Source organism: Corvus kubaryi, unplaced genomic scaffold (genome assembly GCF_017639235.1).
Source record: "Corvus kubaryi isolate FWS band 111438036 unplaced genomic scaffold, C.kubaryi_AGA036_p1.0 split3-73, whole genome shotgun sequence".
NCBI classification, from domain to species: domain Eukaryota; kingdom Metazoa; phylum Chordata; class Aves; order Passeriformes; family Corvidae; genus Corvus; species Corvus kubaryi.
Window position 1 is genome coordinate 1,705,060 of NW_024582091.1, and position 6,000 is coordinate 1,711,059.

Genomic DNA, 6,000 nt, shown 5'->3' on the forward strand with positions numbered 1-6,000 from the left:
ATTAGAGAGGCAAAATCTCATCTGGAACTTAATCTAGACACTTCTGTAAAGAATAATAAAAAGTGTTTTTACAAATACATTAATAGCAAAAGAGGGGCAAAGAAAACCTCCATTCCTTATTGGACATGAGGGGGAATACAGTCACCGAAGAAGAGGAAACGGCTGAGGCACATTACACATTCTTTGCCTCAGTCTCGAACAGTAAGACCAGCGATCCTCAGGACAACTGGTCTCCTGAGCTGGTGGACAGGGAGCAGAATGGACCCCCTCTAATGGAGGAAGCAGTTAGTGACTTGCTGAGGCACTTAGATGATCACAAGTCTATGGGACCAGATGGGATCCATTCTAGAGTGATGAAGGAACTTTTGGAAGAGTTTGCTGAGCTGCTCTCCATCATTTATCACCACTCCTGGCTGACCAGGGAGGTCATGGATAAGGAGGCCATCTGGAGGTTGGCCAGTGTGATGCTCATCCACAAGAAGGGCCAGAAGGAGGATCTGGGAAACTACAGGCCTGTCAGCCTGACCTCATTACCCGACAGGGTTATGGAGCAGATCATCTTGAGTGCAATCACACAGCACAAACAGGACAACCAAGGGATCAGACCCAGCTAGCACAGGCTTAGGAAGGGCAGGCCCTGCCTGACCAACCTGATCTCCTTTTATGACCAGGTGACCCTCCTGGTGGATGAGGGGAAGGCTGTGGGTGTTGTCTACCTGGATGCAGCAAAGCCTTTGACAATGTCTCTCACTGCATTCTCCTGGAAAAATTAGCAGCCTGCGGCTTGGACAGGTGTGCTCTTTTCTGGGTTAAGAACTGTCTGGATGGCCAGGCCCAGGGAGTGGTGGTGAATGGAGCTGCATCCAGCTGGCAGCCAGTCACGAGTGGTATCCCTCAGGGGTCAGTATTGGGCCCAGTCCTGTTGAATATCCTTATTGATGATCTGAATGAGAGGATTGAATCTATCATTAGCGAGTTCGTGGATGACACTAAGTTGGGTAGGAGGTTTGATCTGCTGGAGGGTAGGAAGGTTCTGCAAAGGGACCTGGACCGACTGGATTGAAGGGTTGAGACCAATGGTATGAGGTTCAACAAAGACAAGTTCTGGGTTGTACACTTTGGCCACAACCTCCTGCAGTGCTCCAGGCTTGGGGCAGAGTGGCTGGAAAGATGCCCAGGAGAAAAAGATCTGGGTGTTGGTCGACAGCAGCTGATCATGAGCCAGCGTGTGCCAGGTGGCCAAGAAGGCTGATGGCATCCTAGCCTGTATCAGCAATAGTGTGGCCAGTAGGACCAGGGCAGTGATTGCCTCCTGTACTCGGCACTGGTGAGGCCTTGAGAAGTGCATTCAGTTCTGGGCCCCACACTTTAAAAAGGGCATGGAGATACTGCAGTGTATCCAGTTTAGGGCAACAAGACTCATGAAAGGACTAGAAAATGTCTTATGAGGAACAGCTAAGGGAGCTGACTTTGTTGTGAGATTGTGGTGAGGTGGGGGTTGGTCTCTTCTACTGTGCCTGCAGTGAAAGGACCAGAGAAAATGGCCTTAAACTGAGACAGGGGAGATTCAAATTAGATATTAGAAAAAAAATTCACTGTTAGGGTGGTCAGGCATTGGAATAAGTTGCCCAGGGAGGTGGTGGAGTCACCATCCCTGGTGATATTTAGGAAGTATCTAGATCTGGCACTGGGGGATGGTGTAGTGGTTTTGCAGTTGCAGTGGTGGTACTCATGATTTGACTGGGTCATCTTAAAGGTCTCTTCCAACCTTGATGATTCTATGAAGAAAGAAATGTGTATGTTATCTTGTTAGCCAGACTAGGAAGTTTTTTTCACATGTAGGTCCTAAAATCTATTAACCTGGCTAACGCTCCTGCTTTTACAAGATGATGGATTAATTATCATCTGTAATTAAAAAATCTGATCGCAAAAGGACTCCAGTGTACAGAGCAGCTACAAGAGACCCGTTTGCTCTACAGATCTAAGTGGGAAGAATTGGGCTGGGTGGGTCTGTTCCAACCTCCAGACAAAAAGGAGACTAAGCTGAGAACCTAATATTTTGATGATTTGCTGTTTGCTGGCTACACTTTGACAGATCATTACTAATTTTCAAAGGAGCTGTTAAAAGTCCCCTTCAGTACGCAGCGTTTTAAAGGTCCTTGAGGAAAGCATCTTGTCAGACTGATATGTTATCATGCAGGTTGTCCATGCATGCTTATTAAAAAGGATTCTGCTCTTCAGAAATCTGGGTTAGCATTTCAAGTAACCACAAATGCACCCCTATGAGATCACAAGGAAGTAAAAACTTTTTTACCTATTCACTGACCTTGACACTGTGAAAGAGTAATTTGACTTACCATGAATTAATGGCATTTTTCTGTGATTTGCTTGTAGCTGTAGTCTCAGGCTGATTACATCAAGTCCAATTAAGGACTGCAGAAATATTGACCAGATGCAGGATAAACGTTTGCAAAATTTTCTCTACCTAGTGGAAAGCCCCAGTTCAGTCATTGCAGCCTGGACAGACAAATTGACAGCATCTGTGGTCACAACTATAGCTGAAGACAATAACATGACTAACATAGGGATGACCTACAGAGTTTTGATATGAAAGAAATATCCATCAGCATAATTTGATTACTTGCTTCATTCCTGTAATTTTCAATACTAAATAAACCCTTGGGACACAGTGGAGAAGTAGGTCAGAACCTTATAAAAATACAGCCACCTACCCCTGGCATGGTACAGAAAATTCATCACTTGTGTAACTGGACTCGATGGAATTACTGTGGGGATGAGCAAGCCAGTATTTTGATAGTAGTGTGGTCCAGCTGAACAGTTATAAATTTCTAATGAGCTAATGAGGAATTATACTCATTTCAGTTTTCAAAATCGAAACAAAAACTACTTTTCACATGAGGTACACATGTGCTGCTGCTGAAATCTGCCCTCAGCAGAGCTACAGATCTATTCCAAAATAGCAATATATTGCACACAGCAAAATGCAGCATTTATAAGCATGTGGAGTTCTAAGACTAAATTTGTGATTTTGTGCTAAAAACAGGCCTATTTTCTATCAAAAATTGGAAACCTACACTTTCACCTCATTCTGCTCATATGAGGATAAGTAATTGATGGGGATTGGAGTACTGTATTGCATTTCCTGTAAATTTTCATGGATGAGGTGGTGGGGTCCTTCCTTGCTGTACTTAGCTGCATATTTAAAAATAATCCACCTGTTCAGGTATATATGCACATGAATGAGGTAAAGGAAATAACTGAAAGATAAGGAATAAATATATTTCTGGTATGGAATTCTGTGGTGCCTTTTCTGGAAATGGGTGTCACATAAATATCGAGGTTGCCAGTCATTGTCAAAATATTACAGTCTATCAAATTGCCATCATAAATAACCCCTTTGGAACATTTTACTGATTTTAAGGACTTTATTCCATAACTACTCTGTGAATCCGGCCCCCAAAGTACAAAGGAATGTATGGGACTGTGGGATGTTCAGAAACCAGATGGCTTTGTTTCAGCTACTGCATCGTTTTATAGCAAAACACATATACTTAAAAAGATTTCTTTGCTCAGTATTGTTTAAATGTGTCATATTTTACTCATTTGCCTAATCCTGATGGGTCTCCATTACAGTCCAGAATGACTAAGTTACCTCTTTCAGGAGCTTGCATGAGTGGAAGAAGAAGCCATGTCTAGTAACAGTGTTCTGGTGCTTTTACGTTTTGTTTCCTTGTTAGAGGCACTGATAAATGGTTAAATATGAGCCTAAAAGCAGGTGGAACTGCCCCGATTCTCCCAGAAACCCCTGATTACTTACCCATGGACAAAATGTGTCAAAATGATGGCTGCCATGGCTTAAATAATAAGACATGAAAATTGTAAATTATGTACCAGTCTAAATTAATTTACTGGAAATGAATGTAATTTACAAAGATCTACAAGTTGTGAAATAGAGACTTGAAAGATCTATTGTAAGAAGTTATATGTTTTCTTCTTTCTGATACTTGTTCAGAGACTTTTGTTTTCTTCCAAAATTAATTAACTCAGTAATGATCCAGTAGTCATTAAAAGAGGATCTGGCTTCTTCAGAAGCAACAGTCTCCTGAGAAACAACAAAAATATAGGATCTGAGACTTCACTAACCTTTACTCTTCTTCCTCTACCACCCCTGTAATTAGTCATAGCAAATGACAGAAAGGGTGTAACCAATTAGTACAAAAAACTCTTGAAAAAGACTGCATCATATTTGTTAGATCTTAGGCAAACTCTTGAAAAAGACTGCATCATATTTGTTAGATCTTAGGCATATTTTACTGTATTAGCTGCTGTAATTACAAGCTCTGAAGCCATTATAAGGAAAAAGGGGATGAGAAGCAGTGGTTATGGAGCAGTGTATCTGACAGTGAATTTACAGAACCACAGAAACACAGAATCACCAGGTTGGAAGAGACCTCTAAGATCATTGAGTCCAACCCATGCCCTAAAACCACCTCAACTGAACCATGGCACCAAGTGCCACATCCAATCTTTTTTTAAACGCATCCAGGGATGGTGATTCCACTACCTCCCTGGGCAGACAATTCCAGTACTTCACCACTCTTTATGTGAAAAACTTTTTCCTAATATCCAACCTGTATTTCCCTTGGTGCAGCTTAAGACTGTCCTCTCGTTCTGTCAGTTGCTTCCCGGAGAAAGAGACCAACCCCCACCTGATTTCAGGAAGTTGTAGAGAGTGATAAGGTCACCTCTGAGTCTGCTTTTCTCCAGGCTAAACAACCCCATTTATGTGCTTTAGGGCCCAATCCAAAATTTACTGAAATAAATTTAAGTATTCTCTCAACATTGGAGTAAGACAAATACTATGCAATCACAAATCAAGCAGCAATGAGTGCCATCTTTTTTTTTCACCACGTGAGTAGGTCAGTGAATTGTGTTTTAGTGAAAAGCTGGTTTTGACCTTGTAATCTTGAGTTATATTTCCTTCTGTTTAGTCACTCAGAATTTGTTGTTACTTATGTACAAAATAGATTTTCAAGTTTAATACTGATCTGCTGAAATTAGTTTGCATTCTGAGTCTGGTTTAGGATATTTGGATAAACATTAAGTTCAATAGTTTATAGATTTCCTTTTAATTTCTGTGATATTGATAGACATGTTTTATTCTGACAGAAAAATATTTTGTTTGCTCTCAGATATACCTAATGAGGAAGATCTTAACATGTACAGCAAAATTGTTGATATTTCTTATATGAGATGACAGACAAAGAAAGCAAAGCCTATAGAAGATATACAGAATAAAAATTTCAACATGGACACAATGGAGTAAATAATATAACATTTTTTATCCTATATTTTTCCAAAATATTTTATTCTCAAAAAATGACTGTTAAATGCACTGAAATTCCACTTAAAAATAATAAATGTCCAGTTTGTCTGAAAATAGTAACTCTCCCACAGTCCCAGAAAGATCTTCAGCTCTTTTCTATTTACAAGCAACAGTCCAGATTCTATCTGGATTATGCCTAAATTGCTAAGTGGACATCCCAGCTTTATTTGGTCTAATGTAGATTTTATTTAAAATGTAAGAACAATATTCTTCTTGTGTACATATGTATATATACATGTATATAACAAATATATCACATGAATTATTCTATTGCATACATTTTCTTCCCCAAAACAACATCAATTCAGTTTAATCTGGCATGTATTGACTCATCTGTTTTATTTTAATCTAATTTTTAGGACCACTTCCAGGGAGAGTTATTTTATATTGCTTACTACTTTTACCGGGAAAAAGATCAACAGTGTGCAATTCCAAAGTTAATACTTTATAATTTTTTTACTGATTACACACCTTCTACTAAAACAAAATTTAGCAATTTATTTGGTGCCTGGTTTTACCCTGACTTTTATCTCATTTGTCAGGAGCTGTCACATATGCTGGTTGGTATTTTTGCCATTTGAAAACATGAAAAT